The sequence below is a fragment of the Crocodylus porosus genome, unplaced genomic scaffold (assembly GCF_001723895.1).
Source record: "Crocodylus porosus isolate Cpor-Errol unplaced genomic scaffold, CroPor_comp1, whole genome shotgun sequence".
NCBI lineage: Eukaryota > Metazoa > Chordata > Crocodylia > Crocodylidae > Crocodylus > Crocodylus porosus.
This window is the reverse complement of record NW_017728951.1, coordinates 52763795-52785197: the sequence shown is the minus strand read 5'-3', so window position 1 is coordinate 52785197 and position 21403 is coordinate 52763795.

Sequence of the window (21403 nt, the reverse complement as noted above, 5' to 3'; positions counted from 1 at the left end):
ATATATTAATGCAAATAATAATTCCATTAAAATAATTTCTTTTATATGGGTTGTGAAGTCTTCTCTTCTTTTCATCATTTCCAATATTTTACAAATCTGTACTCTTCCTATTCCAAATTTGTACAATACCTAGTCATTTTCAGTCCAAGGTTAGATACATTTTGAGGGGTATAATGAATTTGTGAACAAAATCATCCATACCTCATGATGGGAAAAAAACCTACTAGCTAGAAGGCGGTCACTAAATGTAGAATGGGACCATGGATCTTGAATCCATACTGCTAAGCATAAAAATCAATATTTTTGTAGACTTTTTTTTTTTTTAAGTGTCATAAAAAGCTGCTATGCTAATTCTTGTGCAGCAGATAAGAGAAGAGGGTGGAACCTTGTCTCCACCCCATCAGTACATTCAAATTTCAGGAGTTATAGAAGTGCATACAATTAACTGTGTATGTATATATTTCAAGTGTCTGTTGGTGTTTTGATTAATTTTATTTTTGGCATTGTCCAGGGTCTGAAAGCAGGGGATTCAGTTCCAATAACTGGTACTCAGCATTGATTAACTCAAACTGGGGCTTCTGTTCCTTGAGCAATAAAGTTATATATATGTAACATAGACACACATATATACATATACACACACACACATATAATGTCATTGATGTCTGTAAAGAAAAAAATCTAGACCATGCTGAAATTTAGTCACTTAAATCAATTGAATTTAATACCTAAGGGCCAGAATATTCTACAGACCAGCACAAGAGAACAGAAATCAAATCTACACTTCCTCCTTTAAATCAAGGTGCAATTCTATCCCTTGCTGTTTATGGGGGAAGTAGGACCTACACTGTTACTATGCTCCTTATCATGCAAGTGAATGGGGCAGGCAGGGAGTGAGAAAAGTCTTTGCTCCTCTTTACTGATGCACCTGAAACACAGCTATTTGTGCGCATACAGTGTAAAAATGGTAGATTTGTCACAGTCATTTCCCTTCCCAGAGCAGTGGTGACACCTTATCACAAGTCACAATCTCCTTCTCAACTGTTCCAGGGTTAACACAACAATGTACTGCCCCTTCCTGTTGCACAACTTGTGGAAAGATGAACCAGTCCAGAAAATGTTGGCTGCAAATGACCGACTCCCAGGACCTTTAAAATTCTTGTTTATTAGACAGAATGTGTAAAATTGATAAAGTCAAAAATCATAAATCAAACTTTCAAATTATGAGGGGTACTGTCTCTCAAATACCTCCCCTCCACACACACACACATAGCAGCTGCAATAGAGCACGTGTCAGGTATACCTATCCTATGCTTTGAATCTTCTGTCGATGGCCAGTAGAGGTTTTCTCCAAGTGGTGTTGTTTCCAGAAGGGGGTTACTGGCTGATCCTTCTGGCTGGACGGGTAGAGTGTTGGTCAGGTCAAGAGGGTTCCACCGAGGGTCACTTTTCACTACCTTTTATCCTCCTCTGGCAGCCTTCTGTGCTCCCCCCAGTTTTCAGATTTGCCCAATCCAGGGGTCCCTGATTCTTGTGGGATATCCACTGGGCAGCTGCCAGGGGACAGCTGTCAGCCCCTAGGGTCATGTCTGTTGGTAAATGCGGTTTCGAGTGTCTGTTGGTGTTTTGATTAATTTTATTTTTGGCATTGTCCAGGGTCTGAAAGCAGCTGATTCAGTTCCAATAACTGGTACCCAGCATTGATTAACTCAAACTGGGGCTTCTGTTCCTTGAACAATAAAGTTTAAGGGAGTTCCTAGTTCTGTATTGATCCTTTCCTCTTGTTAGTCTGTGGTTCTGTAAGTGTAAATCCTTGCTTGTTAACTCATTTTTGTAGCTAGTTACTATCCTTACACAATCACTTGCTTATTTCCATTCATACAGAGATCAGCCCAATACATAGAGAAGGCAGTTCGATTCCCACCCTTGTTATTATTGTGCCAGGGTACAACTTACTTCTAAAAGAAATAAATAAAGTACATTTGTTACAAGGTTGAAAACATGAAATATAAAAGGCGAAATGCCATGGCACATACAATAGACAGAACACCAAATACAATGAAGGGAAAAATACAAATGCACAATACTATTTAGATTAGATTTCATTTCCCTTCCAAAATATTTGTGACTATTCCCTATATCTAATTTTGCTGTGGCCAGAGGACTCAACCTAAATCTAACATCCTCTTCAATAAAAAATGGACGTTAAAGTTTAAAGCCCCACAGTGCATGGAATCAGATTTCAGCTGCAATTAGCCTCAAAGATGAAACCCATGAAAGTGCTGCTTTGCCATTAAGATGCCACTGAGGAGAAAGGAGAAAAGGGGTGTGGATTTATTAAAACCTAAATTTATAGCAAACAAGATATGGCACTGAGGAAAAAGAGTGGAGGTGGGGAAGTATTTTCTTAAAACCCACAGCAAAACTAAGCAATCCTACTGAGAGAGGAACCAAAAACATGTGGAAGATTCATGTATCCCTTTTGAAAAGATGCTATTCTTGGGAAAGAGAAAGAGGGGTGGGAACCTTTACTTTATTAGATGATGAAAGCTTGAGAGAGAGAGAGAGAGAGTGTGTGAGATATATATCATATACACACACACACACACACACACACACAGCTTAAGCATCCAGCTATTAAAAATACTTAATAAGCTTTCATATGTAACTTTAATTTGGTTTCTTTGTGATAAACTGAGTAAAGACTGATTTAGTGCACATAATGGGCTGTGCTTGCTTAATGATCAGCTAATCAATATTTGATTTTCTCCACATTGAAAAATGTGTGTACCAGTGCCTTATCTATTTCATATTATTCAAATCTACAATGAAGACAAAAGTATACATTTCTGCTGTCCCCCCCCGGTTAATCTAGTATCCAAGTACTTCACAGATATGAATACATTTATTTTCACTTTGGGGTATTTGGCATCACCTGCATTTACAAATAGGAAAATGAGGCAGAGAGTCCATCAGCAATGAAGCAGGGATCCCAGACAACAGTCTTCCGTTGCACAGGCCTGACTCATGTCAGAGTAGGGCCACCCTATGTACTGAGTGAGGCAGGATTCTTAGGGAAAAAAGACATAGAATGTGATCAGGTGGGAATCACCTGGGACAGAAGCCCCAGGTTCTTGATAGTTTTCCATATCAGGCTGAAATTTGAACTTGAGTCTTCCACATTCCACTTGAATGCCTTGGTTATCGACATTTGAACTACTCTGGCATATCACTTTCTCTTTCCCATCTCTGAATTCCATTATACATTTGTGAAACCACCACAACTAATGTTTTATCAAATCCAAAATATTGTATTCAAAGATGATGCTTAAACTGAATCATTACTTTTCAGTCAAAAATAGTGACTCAAACATTTGTGACAAACTCTATTTCACATTCACACAATGTAGAATCTTGGCTGTGGATCCTATAAACATCTGCACTTACCAATGTTTTATTTTAAACTATTGTTCATATTCTAAAACATAAGGTATTTTGGTATTAGAAAGTATATATTTTATATATTCCAGTTACAAAAATATTTCGAGGTTATAGCTCTGCTAAGTGATGGCATTATCACTTCTATAGAGATAGTGATATCTAAAGTTTCAGTAGCATACGCAAAACATCCAAATAGAATTATACTAATTTAAAAACCAGAATTATATTTAAAAAATGGCCAGACACTAGTTAATAGTCTTCAGTCTCCTACAGTGATTTTCATTAAAAACAAAACAAAAAAAACCAAACAAGTCCTTACTAACCAGTGACTGTGAAGAAAATAAACCCCAGGTGATAAATCAGCCATCATCTTTTATTTGCTCTTATCAGCTGCTGGACTGGCTTATCCATAATATACTATAATACAGTTAGCAGCTCTGAGGTTCAAATAAAAACATATATTAAAATGAGTTTATATCCAAAAGCCGATGTGATAAAACACCAAGATTTATCATTATTTTTCAAAATTAATTCAATACATCTGTTTCAATGCAAAAATCACACAATTCAGAACAGTGCACATTCACCAGACACCTTTATTCATTCTTGGAAAGTTTACATGCTGTTCTACTGAGCTAGCCTAATAATGAGACTCATGACTATAAAATTTGGAAAAAGTAAACTAATCTGGAACAAGATTCCTATCACAAAGTCTTGAAGCACTGAAACATAATTAGCACCAATGCCAGCAGACTGGCAGCAAATTCTTTTGGAGAACCCTCTTTAGACTATCATGTTTTAAAAAGGAATGTGAATGCTAGCCTTCTTTAGGACCTTTACATTTCTGGGAAGCTAAGAAACAGTATCAAGTACCACATTTTGTCATTTAGAGTTAGTACACAGCATTAGGTAATGTAAAGCAGAGATTCCCAAGCTACTTCAAGTACCAGTAACAATACACTTGTGTTAATGCAGCAATCTTCCTAAGCTTATCCTTCTTAGCAGAATAAACAGGCCCCAGTAAAGTATTGTGCTAACAGTGCTATACTGTTCCTAGCATCTAAGCAAGCTTGGTTAACCCTCTGTTGCACTACATTTTGCTTCATAAATATCCTTGGGAAACTAAGCACTAAGCTAGTAACATTTTCAGAAGTATTTCAGTGGCTTAGGCAGAGCTACATATCACTCACTGTCTACAGCTTCAGCTCACATTAATTATATTAGTTATCTGAATTAGTTATAACTGGTAGCTTAAGTACTGGTAGCAAGTTCTTTAGCAGGTTTCATAGTTAGTTTAAAGTTAACTACTACTAGAGTATATTGATCCTATACTGCAGTCAGTGACAGACACCTTTGTGTAAATACACTATTTGATTCCTGTTTTCAAAGGAAAAAGGAAATATGTAAATACCAATAGAAATAGAGAATACCAGTAGATTGCTATTTTTTTAAGTGTCTTCAGCATTTTGGATTTCCTTTTCATTTATTTAGCCATTTACCTTTACTTTTAACACAACTTAGATGTATCAAATAACTAAACTTACTAGTATGGATTTTAAAAGACGATGACAACCTATTCGTACTGAACATTTTCTAACTGAGGAAAAAAAAATCTAACAGACATTAATCATACATACAAAACATACTTGATTTCTAAAACCCTACACATAACAACCTGTTTATTTTTTGAGATAACAAACACTATTAATACTAAACACTTAGATAAATTTTTTGAATGAAAATATTTTCAGTCAGGACCCAATTTTCTCATCTTAATACAAATTTTAGATCAATATTTAATAATAGGATAATTTGGATAGCTTCCATTCACAAGCAGAAATTTTTCTTCTAATGATCTTACCAGCACTTATCAAAGAATTAGACATTAGCTGATGCAGCAAATAATCTTAGCAGAGTGCTGATAATGTTGGCCTGAACCAGGGGTGCCAAGTATATGGAAATGTATAGATAGTCCATAAAAATTGGATAAACATGTTTGTCTGTAAAGTCCATGAAAGTGGTGCCATCAGTAAAAACTAAGAAACTTCTAGTTTGATTAAAGATCTGTTGTTGGAATGAGGCTGGACAAAAATGTTGAAAGACAGGCAGAACATACCAGTGTTACATTGTGTTGAGTGAGAATGCAACTCAACACCCTACAAAGAACTGTCTTTCAGGGCTTTGTGGTCCACAGGAGCCCTGTAGACTCCTCCCCACCTCCTAGCCACATGCTGCCACTGCTTCCTGTTTGCTGCTTGCCTGGAAGGAAGGCAGGACTATGCTGTCGGGAGGCACCTGGTGGGACAGAAAGAGGGGTGGTGTGGCTGCGACAGAGATCTCGGGTCTGGAGAGGGAGAGGTAGTGGGTGGAAGTCAGTGCCAGATCAGGGGGAGCAGGGTCAGTGAGGGTTGGTGTGTAAATTAGGGAGGCATCACAGTACTGGATGCTGTCAGGGGTATCAGGGTATAAGGTGACTAGAGGATCCCCTGGGTGGGGGAAGCCTGGTGTAAAACTATGATGAAGTCACATAAGACTTTGGTTGGTGCTAGGCCCCTAAATTTAAAACCAACATGTGTTATTGCTGCCTGGGGGCTCGCAGAAGAGTTGCATTTACATTATGTAAAACACTGATCAGTAAAAAAAATTGGTTGTTAGTAAAAAGATTTGGGGAAGTTGGGAACTCTGGTTTGGAGGAAACTGTATCCATTTTTGTATTTTATATTTGTTACAAATTTTCAGTGATTTATTTTCATGATGTTTTTCATATTGGTTAAGCTATTAATGAAAGCAAAGTTGCTGCTATGCTGTGCTCTCTGTAATTACTTTGTCATGAAAGTGTATTGTATAACAATCAGGAAGACAGCAAGAAAAAGAAGAGAGATTGCTGTAAAAATATTACAGAAAATAAAGCTATAGCATCAGATCATTCAGAAATAGTGAATACCAACAAATTACCTAGCATATGGTGTCCACCAAGTCATAATTATTTCCTGTGATTTTGTAGACAATTCAAGATATATGATCTTCAATGCACCTGTCAAGAGATTGACTTCAGATTTACGCTGATTTAATATTAGAAATTTTTTCCTTGTTATTTAGCCTACATTTTATTTTACTTTAGTTTAACCTATTGCCTCTGTTTTTACCTCTGAGAACATTTTGTACAATCCCCTTCCCTCTAAAGAACTGATTAAAGAAATAAATGCTTACAGACCCTGTGACCACATAGTGTAATATGTAGCTTCCAGTAAGAATACAGTAAAAGGAATTTTATAATATTTGAAATAATTTGGTCCCATGCTTCAACTTTATTTCTACATTTTAGCACTTAATATCACATAACTGCATTATCACCGTTTTGTGATATACAGTGTGCAATATCCCTGTACACTCTAGGTCTCCATCCATGACCTCACTAACTGCTCAAAAATGTTTCTTTTCATACAAGAGCCACCATGTTTCCTTGATTTCAGAGTTCATATCTGTCTTATGATGAAAATTACCTGCTACACTTTCTAGTTTTTACCACTGGAAGGTGTTCATCCCCATTTATTAAAGCCCTAAGTCCTTTTTCTGGAAACTGATGGACTCTTAATTGTTTTATAGGAGTCTGGGCCTCCAACCTCCCCCTACACCCCAGCCTTATGCCACCTTGGTGTTAATAATAAGTCCAGTCCAATGTTAAGGAAAGCACAGTCTCTCTCTACATGATGATAATAAACAAGAAAAAACCCACTTGGGGCATAGTTCTTGTTACTGGTTCAATCAGCAACTCAAACCCAAAAGTACTGTTGATATTATAAGGGATTTAAAATGCTCTGTGAATTCATTATTGCCTCTGCCATGCTACTGCACTTTCTACAAATACTCTCCAGCTCCAATCCATGAGGTTTCCAGCACACTTTGGGTTGTTGCACCATTCATTAAATCCACCGCCTCTTGAAGTTCTCTCCCTGTCTCAGCTGCTTAATATTGTACTCGTCTCCATTAGCCTCAGAAGCACACTTATCGCTGACCATTCTGTACCCTCCTACCCTCTGTGCTATGCACTCAGGCTGACAGCGCTACTATATCTATCTCCTAAAAGCACTTTAGGGATAAAGTGCTAACAGGCAACAAGTAAAGCAGTTAAGGCAAAGGAAAAGTACAAGTGCTAGCAGCTCACTATGCTAAACTCAAAGTCAATACCACATGGGCTTCTAATCTCCATTGAGCCCTTAATCATCTATTCCATTCAGGGATCCTCACTCCCAACCTTTCTGGAGTGTTTTCCTCCCTTCTCTCTTCCTGCAGAACCAGGATGCTTTTGTTTCCTCTTCTGGTGAGACATGATACCATTCATCTGCATTATCCACAACTGCTGGCATTCATGTGCTCTTCTCTCCCCTTCTCTCTTTCTCTCTCTCAGGCTGCCATTTTCTCCTCCTTCTTATCCTCTGTGCTTGCCTATGTGCAGACTATTTGCTTCCTTAAAAAGGGGCAGGGTGTCACTGCATGCTCCTTCTGGTGACATGCAGACTGGTTTGTATGCATCTGTGATCTCCCCTGTTGTGGTAAACTCACTCCCTACCACCTCTGTTCTTCTTTGCCCTCACAAATCTCTTTTAAAAGATTCCATTTTATGACCTTTGAAAATACTACTGAATTAACATATTAAGATTTGGTGATGTATTAGCCTCATCATGAAGAGCAGTAAAATCTCCATAAAAGCAAGATTTACCACCAGTTGTTGAGACAAAGTGAGAATGCCCCTACTCCTTTTTACTAAATTTACATTCACTAAAAGTATTGAAATAAAATAACGTGAACAGTGGTAAAACAGTATGTTCTTGAAAACAGTGGACACTTGAAGGTCTTTGTGACTAAAGGCCTTCTTACATGTTAATTTTGGGCAGTTTCTTCAGCTTTTAACCCCTGGATTGTTCACATACTAATGCCTGAAGCTAGTTTTAAGCACACATTAGGCAGCTCAAATTTATACCATTCCAGGACAGGATACTCTGATTCCTGTTGCCCAGTTCATATTATATTAAGGTATACTCTAGGCTACACCAGTGTAAGCACCCCACCCACCCTCCTCCTATGCTCACCTGGATCAGGTCCACTGCCCCCTCCTACTCTCCTCAGTACCCCAGATCCCTGCTTACTGACCCCCCTGTCCCTTTTCCCCACTTATTTATAGTTGCCCATGTTTATCCTGGGAGGAAAGGCAAGGAATGGTTAATCTGCCTGTCTGGCTGCTGCTGCTCTGGGCTGGGCACAGCCCAAACAGCAGCCTGGTAGCAGAAGAGGCCTTGCAGGAAGGTTAACCCTTCCCTGCCTGCTCCCCTGGGACAGACAGTGAGGGCAGCCACAAGTAAGAAGCAGGGGGGAGAACTGGGGAGCCCAGTGGGCAGGGGGCAAGCCTGGACGGGGGGAGGGGATTCTTCCCTTTCTGTCCTCCAGGCCTCTGCAGGCCTGAAGTGTGACTGCACCAAACTGAAGCTAGCACTAATGCCCATTAACATTTGTGCAGCTTACAGTATGGCATGTGACAAGCCCCTTAGAAAGCTTTTATAGTGTTGATTTATCATCAGTACCTAGCAAAACAGCAAAGGGGCTCTTAGAGAAATTAACAATGTATTGCCTATAAACATTTTAGATAAACAGAAACAAAAGTTCAACATTCAATGTAACTTTTTTTGGAAAAGACATTCACGGTAGAAAAATAATCTACAGACTGAGTCAATGTCAGGGGGAAAAAAAATTGTGATCAATAGCTCAGTCTTTGAACTGCAGATTCAAACATGCAAATGTGTTGCTAGAAATGTGGGTCAGAAGAAGTTTGAAATATTCAGAGGTAGTATCAAGCTTGAAAAAATAAAAAACAACCAACCAACCAACCACACATCTAAGATATCACTATCTGCCACTAACAGAATTTACAAATAAGATACCTTTTACCTTGGTCTAATTAGAGGCTTTGACAGCCCTGATAACGTTTAACCTTCAAAATTGCAAAAAGACAGAACTTTATTGAGAAAAAAGACAGAGCTTTCAAGTTCAAATAAGGTTTGTTTTATTCATTTATTTATTGCTATGGTAGACTGCTTTATTCATCCTAATTTCATTATAAAATCCCCCAGGGGTCCCCTACTCATAGGTTTAGATGGGATCAAAGGTATTTTCTGATCTGACTGAGACCTCCTCTTCCCCATCCAACAGTGACTAGATAAAATAACTTTCTTCACATGTCAGTGGCTGCACAACATCATACCCAACACTGGCAAACCACGTGTATATCAGTATTAAATCCCCTCTTTTTAGGGGCCATAGCTTATGGACTGGCAAATTATTGCTTTAAGACTTCCCACTAAATTAATTAAATTTAATAGATCAACTAAAGCAGCTCTTGCTCAAAACAGTTCCCAGGTACCAGAAGATTACACCAAAACTGACAATGTAAAACTTTGAACACGCTCCATTTATAGGAGATATGAAGGACTCATTTGAAAAGGAGAAATGCACAAGAGCCAAAGGCATTTGCTTAATATTGCCTGGTATAAGAAAAGAAAGAAAGAAAAAAAAAGTATCATCTTACAGTTGACCAGTTCATGTGCACCTAGGACACAAGGTGGAGGGAGGTTTGCTGACCACTGCAGACTGGGGTGGGGTGGGGAGGGGTAGCATGACAGCAGGAAAAGTGAGCCTTACTTGCCTGGAGTAGCATAGTGCTGCTGATGCTATAGCAGTGTCAGCTCTAGCAAAAGCAGGACTCCTCTGCAGGGCACCATTCCATTTGCACTCCTCCAGATACACTGCTTGTTGTGGCCCTGCACTGCCTAGCCCCTGTCTGTGCAGAGGCAGCACATAACTTCCCCAGCAGGGGGGATTCGGCACTCAAAGCTGATGTTCCACTAACCCAATGCTAGTTATGCTACTTCTAGTGGCTACAAAAAAAGGACAATTTAAGTGAATGCAAATGACAAACAAAAAGAAATGAATAAAATAGGATGTTAGCCATTAGCTTAGGGTTTATGGTTCCATATGCAATCTAAGTGATAAACCCAGGACCTGATAATCACATGATGGAAAATAAACACAGTATTGATATACTTATTACACCATCTGAAAATGAAGTTCCATGGTGAGTAATGTTTCCATAAAATAAATCTAGAAATATCTTTATTCAATGTAATAAGTTATTTGGAGTGCACTTTACTTTTCAAGAATATTAAGCCTTATAAGCAACAAAATCCAACCATTAGGAGTCCAAGTACTACAGACAGAAAGCTGTGGTTTTGTTGATCTAGTTGTCCCATAAGCAGTTAAGAAATTAGAAACCCACATGTAATCAAAAAATGTATTGACTACTGGGGCTGTGCAAAGCTTTGGTCACCGATTCAATTCAGTGGCCAAGTCTCCAAATCTGATTTGAATCAGGAGACCCTTTAATCTCACCAAATTGAATCTGAACCTCTGAATTGATTCAAAGAGATTTGATGATTTGGACATAGACATAAGTTTAAAAGTTTTTTTTCCATACCTTAAAGTATCAGGTGACTCATGAATGCTGAGATGCTGCAGCAGATGGCAACATGGGAGGAGGGGTTCCCAGCGCACTTAGCAGCAGAGCCAGAAATGGTCCACTTCCAGGTTTGCCGAGGAGTGTACGGGGGACCACCCCCTGGCTCAGCAACTGGTGCCTCCTGGGTCTGGGGGGGGCACCCGTGGTCCCCCTGTGGCCAAACCTGAGCCAGGGCAGGGTGTGGAGGGGTCCCCCATGAACTCAGTGGTGGACCCAGAAGTGGACTGGAAGTACTTCAGGTGGGAAGTGTTCTGTGGGATACTCCATCTGCCCCACCACTGCAGCATTCACAAGCTGTGTCTGGTACCTCAAGGTATGTAGAAAAAACATTTAAAGTGGTGTCTATGGTTGAGTCACTGATTCTCTGAATCAGCATCGAATCTTCAGATTCAGTCAAACTGAAATTAGGGCAGTGATCCAAATCAGTTAATCAAATCACTGTCCCCAATACAGGCCGAATCCAAAATATGGACTGTTTCGCACACCCCTATTGACTTCCAAGATGTGGAATTTAACTGATCTGAATGGCTGACAATATCAGAACTTTGATTAAAAACAAAAAAACCCAAATTCTTAACCTCCTTCAAATTGCAAGGTTGTAGCTCTCAAGGTCCACCATCACCCCCCCCCCCCAAAAATCAGATCATAAAGGTATATCTTTGAGCAGAAAACACTTACATTTTGATTAAAAAGATCAAGGTCAATATATATTGTCAGGTCCAGTAATATATCAGTTTTTGTCATTATTGGCTTACCACAGGAAAACAGAATACAACTATGCTTTTGGTTACTTACATAAAAATAAATCTTTCTAGTATTCATCCTGATAATACAATTTTTTAACAAAGCATCTGGATCTTCAGTGACTTATGGTAAAAATTAACAGTACACTGAAAAATTCTTTGCTGGGTTTTGTGAGATTATAAAGTATGTGTATGACATGCAGAGACTATAGTTATCAGGACAATACTCCTTCCTCTCCATGGTTGCAGAGAGAATTTTAGTTATTTTATTAAAAAATGCATCAGTAAGGTCTCTTAGCAAGATAACCCTTCATAGTAAAGAACACCACATACAATGTGGATATTGACAATGTATTTGACTGACCTCCTTTATTTAAACTCTTTTTGGCTCACTGTGCTATTTCTTACCCATTAATATTAACAGATGCTACCCAATGTCTTAATAGGGTATACTGTAGTCAGAACTACAGCATACAAAATATGTTTGAAAAACAGGCTGGGGACATTTTAACTGTAACAGTTGTATTCAGAAAGAGTGGAGCATAAGACAAAAAAATGGGACTGAGGACAGACTGCCCATGAAACAAATGGGGCTGGATGGATGCCTGGTTAAAAAAAATTTCAGGAGATAGAGAATGGGTGAGTGCTACCTCTATTGCACTGGTCTCCCTTTTAACTTTGTGGAAGCTTACCCCTGCCCTCCCCCCCAGCCATAACTCCCCATGCAAGAGAACAGAATAAAGCAGGTTTTCAAAGTACTGGTAGGTTTCTTGTGGACTGAGTGTTCTCTTTTGAAGGTCACACATTCCAAAATACATCTTTACTCAAGAGTACTATTATGAGCTCATTCTGAACTCAGTTCAGACTCAGATGGCCTATTGTTTCATTTTTTTTAAGTTTCTCCATGGGGCCATATGAACTAGTCCCTTGGTTCTGTTTCAGTCATGACACTGACTTGATTTGCAACTAATCTTGACAAATCATTTCACTCCCTTCAGGAAAGCATTCATAACATTATTTATCTATTCTATATGTGTTTTTGTGAGGCTTCAATCAATGACTGCCAATGCTTTAAATTACTTGGCTGAAATGGTGCTACACAATATAATGGATATTTTCATACTAATTAGTTGTCTGTCACAGTGAGGCCTGTATGTAGCCTAATTTTTCCTCACTCTGACTAACTAGTCATATGGGGTAGCTGTGCAACAAATTGAACCTTTTGTTATCTCTAGTATAAAAAGAAAAGTGAGCATCCCCACCATGATTGCTAATGCTGAAGCTATGAAACCAAAAGCCTCCAGGCAGGCAAGTCACAGCTAATCAATTCTCACCAACACAGGATGAGCTAATGCTGTCTGAAACTAAATCAAAGGTCCATCAGACTTGCTGCTTTCAGTAGATGAATGTGCTCCCCTTAATGGACTAATCAGTTACCTCTGGGATATTGTTCAGTTTCAACCAAAACCAACATACAGAAGCCTGATTTCTAATATATGATAGTATGAGCTGCTGTAACAGGAAATAGTAAATTCCTTACCATGCAATTAATGTGCTAATATGAAGAAAACTGGGAACCTAATAATGTAACACCATGCTAAAGGGAACTGAGCAGTAAGTACAGTTTTTCCCCTCTAACATATTGGTTAACATGCATTTCTCGTAATACAAAAGTATTGAAACTTAAGAATTTAGTACTGTTTTTTTTCCAGCTGACTCTCTCTCTTTGGTTACATTTGCAAAGTTAGTCTGTCCTTATTTAGACTAGGTGAACAATTTGAGATAAAAAAGGTTCTAATTTATATTCAGATTATGCTCAATTAAACCAGGGTAATGCAATTGTTTTTGTTTGTTTTCCCTTGCATGTCTGATATTACTAGCACCATTATAAATTTCATATACTTAGCAATAAATAACTTTTATAGTCAAACTGGTGGTAACCAGGTGTATTTTTCCTTCTCTACTTCCCCTTCCCCACTTTCTCTGCAGCAATGCTTCTTTTACCTAAGTCAAAGATCCTGTGAAGCCCAGAAATACTGTGGGGTCTTCTCATCAAGAGGCTACCACTACTAGGACCATTAGGGCAAAAGATTGGGACGTGCTGAGTTTGAGACACATAAGGGGGATCAGCTTGTATAGGCTGATTGACCCAGTTTGGCTCAGACATGCCCTAATGAACTGAATGCTGACCCATGGTGTCAGCTGAACACCCAGCCAGATTCAGAGCTATTCTGTTCATCTATGTGCTTCTGTCTGACTGCATTTTATTGTTACCTTAATGAACCGATTCCTGGCATATGAGGGTGTCAGCCTGTACATGCTGATCAACCCAGCTGGGTCATGTTAGTGAGTGTGAGGCTGGAGGAACCCAGTCCTACTGAAACAGAGTCCTGCAAGATGGCTCCATTGGGGATGAGGACTTATAGAGGGAAACACAAGCAGCACATTGATAGAATTAAAAAGAGCCTAGAAATATATCCCTAATAAAATGAGCATACCCCAAAGTGATGAGAAAATCTGGTAACAGGGGGAAGGGGACCGTCCCCAACTCCCTGTTTGGTCCTCCCACCCCAGTTTGTTCTCCCTGCTCCTGGTTCATTCCCCTAGCTCACTTTCCCCAATCCCTGTTCATTTTCCCCCACTCCCGCTTAGTGCCCCCAGCTCCCCACTGGCTCTCTCAGCCCCCACGCACTCACTGGCAGTACCAGAGAATGAGCAGGAGGCTGGAGAGAGCAGGGGATTGTCTCCAGCTCATTTGCAGGGGCTTGTCTCCATCCCCTTGCTTGTTCCCCCGCTCCTTAGGAGGATGGAGACAGCAGGGGAATGTGTCCAGGAGAAGCCTCCAGTCTTCTGCTCCTTTTCCTGCTGTCTCCAGCCTCCCAAAGGCAGGGGAACAAGCAGGGGGCTAGAGATAAGCTAGGGCTGCAGACATTCCCCTGCTCTCTAGCAGAGAATTAGCAGGAGGCTGTACTAACAGTGAGTGTGGGAGGTCTGAAAGAGCACAAGGGGAGAAGGGGACCATTAAGACCAAGGTCTGAAGGCTCCATGGAACCTGCTGGTTTTTGGGCATTCTCTTCCTGGTCCTCAGGCTCACGCTCCTCAGGCATCATCTCAAACCCCTGGTCCGCTACAATCCCAGACTCTGGTTGGGATTAGGTGAGCTCTGCAGCCCCATGGGAGAGGGGTGGGGGTAAGGGTTGGGGTGGGGATCAGGCTCTTTCACAAGATGGTAGGGTAGAACTGGAGCCCTGGGGGGGGGGGTCTGTGTAGGGGCCCCTACAAGATCAGCCTGTTGATTAGAGGACCCCACCACAACCCCCTCTGATGCGGGACTCGGTGCCTGTGGTTTCAGGGGGTAGGTCTTGGCCAGCATCAAGGGCTTCCTCCACGGGCTCCTGTTCAGGGCTATCTAGTCACCCCAAAACCTCCTCCATGGGGATCACCTAGTCGATATTTCCCAGGGGTGGGGTGTCAGGTACAGCTGGGGAGGCCGGGCCACTCCTTCCCACCCCATGTGGTAGTCTTGGGAGGGGTACAGGAGTCCTGCACATCAGAGGGCTTCAGCTGCATCCAGGACTTTCTCTTGCCTTTACACCCAGATGAGACTTGCACCCATTCGGCCATGGGGTTGGGGGGGCACCCATGACTAGGGGTGGGGGGCCCTGCTCCCTCTCTTCCTCCTGGTTGCTGCTGCTTTCCCTGGGACTCCACCAGACATGGTTGCAGGGTGTGGTCCTTTGGGCATATGGGGGGGGCTTGCAGTTGTGGCTGGGGTGCCAGGGGGCCGAGTGGAGAAGGGTGCCAGTGATAAGGGCACCCCTCTTGAAAGTGGGAACCGTGAATGCCCTCCCCACCTGGCCCACGGGGCACTCATGATACACAGTACCAGAAGCACTGCGGGTCCCCCAGTGTATAGAAAATCCTGAACAGGGCCCTCTGATAAGGATTGCCAGGCACCCCTCAGCCTCCAGCCATGCTTTTGCTGACAGCTGGATCGTAACCTGGTGATAGATATAGGGAGGGATGGAGCTGAGGACCACCCTGGTCCCCAGCTCTTCTAGAGGCTTGAGGAGTATGCATTTGCCCTCCACCATGAGCTTCCTGTCCACCGCCTTTTGAGCGGCAGCCTCTAAGTCAAGGAAAAAGAACCCCTTGCCATGGAAGTGGAAGGCTGCTACAGTCTTGAGGGCCCCACTGCCCAAGCCAAGGCCTGCACTCAAGTCTCAAAGTGCAGGTTCTTCTGATTGGGCAGTTGGCACTTCACCCTGTGCCTGTGGGTGAGTGCTGGAAAGGGGTCCCTGCTGCCCAAGCTGGAAAGGCTAGCAGTGGAGGGTCCAGGCCCCCTGGTTTCTCATCTCCCTGAAGTTGCCTATACATAGCAGTGGTTCCCCCTGGGGGGCAACATTGGTGGGGCCGGGGCTTAGCTGGGATCTTTAATCATAGTGGAGGCCATAGGAAGCTCTGTGGGGGGGGGACACCTGCTTCCCCCCACCCCCCGGAATATTCCTGCCTTGCCATCTTTTCACATGAGGGCAGAGAAGACAATAAAGAAAAACAAAATATCCCATGGGGCTGGTGAATGTAGTAGGGGCAGACTGATGTTGTGGGGGAGAAGGGTGGGAGGAAAGGGGATGAGGTTCACTGAGCTACAGCCCCACAGGGGGGAAACCCCCCCCCCCCCAAAAACAGGAAGGCTATGAATTGAGAATGCGGGAGGGGGGCAAAACACACACACAAGTGCTGGGGAAACTTGAGCTGGTTTACTCAACCACACAACAAACACCAGGGCAGGGGGAATGGACCACAGGACTTATTACACAAGGGCAGAAAACATACAGGGAAGGCTGCTGAGGCAGACGTAGAAAATGGCTGGAGCGGTGGAGGGGCTTTGTTTGTTGAAGATCTGTCCAGAAGCCCCTCAGGCCTCCAGTCCGGCAGTCAGCGGCAGAGTAGTAGGCAGGAAGACAAAGCAGGATCAGATGCAGTGAGATGGTCCAAAAGCTCTGAGACCAAGTCAATAGCTAACAGTAGCCAGAGGCAGGTAAAGGCCTGACCATCTTCTCCCCAGAAGCTCCTGAGATGAAGCTTACAGCAACCAGCAGCAGCAGCAGCCTCTGCTGCTCCCTGAGACAGGAAGGGGCATGGCCAACTTTCTCCCAGAGGCTCCTCCCACAGAAGCTCCTGAGGGTGAGTAACCTTGAATGGCTGGCTAGGGCAGATTTTTATACGGCTGGGGACAGCACAGGTGCTGGCCCCGGGCTCCAGCTCACCCTAGCTGCAGATCCTGGAGGAGCCAGGTAGTGTTATTTTGCCCCAAATGGCACAATTTGCTCCACAACAAAGTGCATGTCTGAGTATGTGCAATGAGGCAAAAAGCCCTGGCTTAAATTTGCACAACTTCTATTTGAGCTGCTGCAAGCGCACATGCTTGCATGTGTGGATATGCCCATACTGTCCAGACTAAATGTCTTAATCTTTGAAAAAGACAGACTGCAGCTAAGAAAGTAGTTCAGTTTCTATGCTTATGAGCTGCTGACATGTGTGTGTGGCAGGGGGGAGAGAAATAATGCTTCATTTTCAGCTTGGCACACCCCCACCCAGAAGAGGAGCTGACAGTTGACCTGGCTCACCCAACATCTGTATAGATTGTTCACTTCAGCATGGCTTTTTGGCATTTTAATTGTCAGCTATTAAAGCGCCAAAAAGCCCCACTAAATTGCACAATCTATACAGATGTTGGGGAAGCTGGGTCAAACTGATGTGGCTCCTCCTCTGGTAAAACACCTCCCCACCCCCCCGGCATCTGTCAACGGCCATACAGCCTAGAGCTCTGTGCAGAAAATGCCAATAAGAGTTCCAACCTGTTCTGTTAGGAAGTACCTGGTAGTTTTTTCACAGTTGTTGGATATTATGCAGGCACTTACAAATTTATAAATTTAAAATATACACACGTGAGAAACGGCACAGTAATCAGAACACAATTCACGTGCCCAATTATAAAACTTATTTAGCGAAGTTGTAGTGTTGCAATTGAGTTAAGCTCCACAATTTTGCCTGTTGAATAGATTAGGTGACTAAGATATAATGTTGATGCTGGGGTACATTTGCAGCTATTAAATTGCATAATATCAGTAATTCAGTCTGTGAGAGCTAGAGATGCCATTCAGATGAAGTTGGACATCTATGATGGGACAGGCTAATGTTGACTCAGTATCACTACTGTTGATTTTTTCCTTATGTGAGCAAAGGAAATCAATATAATTGAATTCAATAGGGGATTTGTATGTTTCTTGCAATGGATCTTAATGTGCTATGGTCTAGTAAGAGAAAGACACTATCTTCCACGAAGGGAATTACTGGAATGAAAATAATAGCTTTTTATTCATAAGTGAATAAGCACTGATACTATCACAAATAACTTCAAGGTTGAGACCTAATAGTATTTCAAGAGAAAGTCCTTATACTTTTACAATCAGAAATGAGAACAAATTAAAATCAGCTTATCTCATTCTGATAGTTGAAATCTAGCGCCAGAGAACTGCCTTGTTCTTCTAACAGCAATGACTGACCAGAGCAAGGAATAAAAGCTTAGATATCTCTTCTATGGATTATGTATTGTATGCCAATTTGGCTGCCAATGCATTATCTCTGGCTCAAAATGTATATTGTTTGATGACTAAGGCATGCATTTGGTACAGGATATTTCCTTCAATTCCCACCAGCATCTTTATGTGTGGCTGAAAATGCAATTAATTTAATTCAGAACCTCTGCCCATGAATTTTATTCTTTCAGAAACAGCTACATTCATGGCTAGAAGTGACAAATTAGAATACAGAAAAATGCATGGTATTGCAGAGGTGCACAAGAAAGAAGCAGAAACCCAGAACCACATGATGAAAGGCACCATTCTTACAAAATGCAAAGGATCCAAAAGTCATATCCTTAAAGATATGAGAATCAGACTCAAAGTCTTGCCAATTTTTGTAGACAGATCACCAGGATTTGAAATTAGTTATCACTTATAGCATTTGTGAAAATACTTTCATGTTAAGTATAGGGAAAATGGGGGAATACCGCAAATACTAAGATAAATATATGAGCATCCTCAGTGAATAAATATTTAACAAAAAACACCAAAAGGTGCAATATAATTATGGAATAATCAGATGGAATGATGCATTATAATAAGAATATTTTATATTTAAAAATTGAATTTCAAAACTAATTTACAGTTACAAACCCAAGCTAACAAGGTGTTTTGGATGAATCTGATATCTTTTATTAAACCAACTCAAATAGCTGGAAAAAGATTTCAGATTCACCCAAAGAACCTTGTCCTGCCTGTGTTCTTAAACCAACACAGCTACAACCTACAAACCCAAGCTAATAAAGTTTCTCTATTTCTGCAAGCCACCTGATTTCAAGCTTGCCACTGGAGAACAAGTTCAGCAAACTGAAAATAGCTTTGAGATATAAGTACAAATACAAGGGGAATGGATAACAAGCAGGGTGAACATAAATTTATAGCAAGTAAATAAAATGTTTACTTAATTGGCATTACAGAAACTTGGTGTGATAAATCCCATGACTCATATCATGGGCAACTCCCAAATCAACACTGAGAGACACACGCTATTTCAGAAGAGGCTTAGGGAAAAAAGGTGATGTTATACTATGTGTCTAGAAAAATATGGCTTATTGTTGCTTGCAGGCAACTGTGCCCAGATCCAGCCACATCTGGCTGTGGCTTGTCCAATAGGCCAAGGGGTTGCAGAGCAGTGGCTCCATGTCCTTGGTGAGATAGGTAGCCACTGAGCCCTCGGAGCTACCTGTGCAATGCTGGGGTGTGGTGCCTCTGGACTCCAACATGGAAGCCATGCCCTTGGCTCACATTGGCAGCACCTGTGATGGAGTAGACTGGATGGTGGATGGAATGTTGGCATGGGAAAATGGTTCCCCCTCTTCCACGTCCCCCCACCTCTGCCATTCTGCCACACTGACCCTGTTCACCAAAACCTCCATCCAGTGATCCAGGGTTTTGCTGCAGCAGATGCTCCCCTTCATCTTTCGGTTGCACATGCCCACCAGCATGTAGACTGTGCTGGACAACAAATCAAGCCATTTCTTGATGCCGTCCTTCAGCCACTCCACCAGTGCCTGCACCTCTGGTGACAGCAGTTTGCCAGGAACATCGATCCCCTGGAAGTTCTCCATTTCATTCTGAATCTCCCTTACTATGGAGATAACCTGGCTAAGGAGGGCATCACCAGCATTGAGGCTCAACACAGCTTTGAAGAATGGCTTGAGCACCACCAAGATATGGGAGATGGTATTCCACTCAGCCTTAAGGAGACTTCTGATTCCAGTCTCCCCGAGCAAGGCCATCTCGTGGATGGCCTTCTGTTGCTCAGCCAGCCTTTTGGGCATCAGGTATGTGGAGTTCCACTGAGTCTCCACATCCTGCATGATTTTGTGCTGCAGGGCGCTCAGCTCTGCCTGTTTGTCCTGCAGCATCTTGCCTCCCTTGATGCTCTGGTGGAAGTAGCCCACCACCTCCTGCATTTTAAAATTAGCTGGCTGGTTGTGACAGCACCCTCACTGGCAGCCCTGTCCCCATCCAAGGCTTCCCTGACTATAAGGTGGAACTTGTGTGTCACACAGTGGATGCTAACAAAGTTGGCATCACGGACAGCCTTGACCATATTGGCCCCATTGTCTGTAACCATGAAACCTCAGGTGATCTCACTCTGCCAAATGACGTACCCCTACACCATGTGGTTCATGGCCCCCATGATCTCCATTTCCATGTGGGACACACCCATCACCACCACTTGAAGGAGAACCTACCAATGACCTGACTGATTGTACCAGTGCCCCATGAGGGAGAGGTAGGCATGATCTCCACCTCAGCTACTCTAGATGTCCAAGGTGAAGTGCAAGGTCACCTGCAGACCTGCCTTGTGCAGCTCCTCCCTCAAGTACTCCCTGCATGCCTCATAGAGGGAGGGTACCACTGTCCTGCTGAAGGTGGTGCATGCAGGCATGTGGTATGATGGGGCCATGAGTGCCATGAGCCACCTGAACCCTGGCCACTGAACTAAGGAGAAGGGCTGGCCATCCAGAGCAAGCATCTCCCTAACGTTCTAGGTAACCTCACTTGCCTTTGGAATGCACCCTCCTTTCCCTCCACTTTCCCCCACTGATCCAGGATGGCCTGCCTCTGCTTCTGGGAGCTTTTTCTCGGTCTCTCATTCCGATTCCGATTTGGTATTTCAGCTGCCAAAATGGGCTGAAACACCTTTGAAATGAAATAGGTTCTGAGGCTTCACACAGCCATAGTAATTATGGCAAGCTAACCTGATATTCTTCTCTGACAGGGTAACTAGTTTAGTGGGTGAAGGGAATGAAATAGATATTTATACTTGAAATCTTGAAAGGCTTCTGGCACATTCCATTTTGACACACTCATAGGGAAACTAACTAGACCGAGTTACTGTTGGGTGGATACATACCGTATTTTTCGGACCATAAGACGCACCTGACCATAAGACGCACCCAGTTTTTATGGCAGGAGAGACTATGTGTGCCGGTGGCCGGCCATTTTTATTGCCGGCTCCCGGCCACCGGCACGGGCGCCGGCTTCCGGTGTAA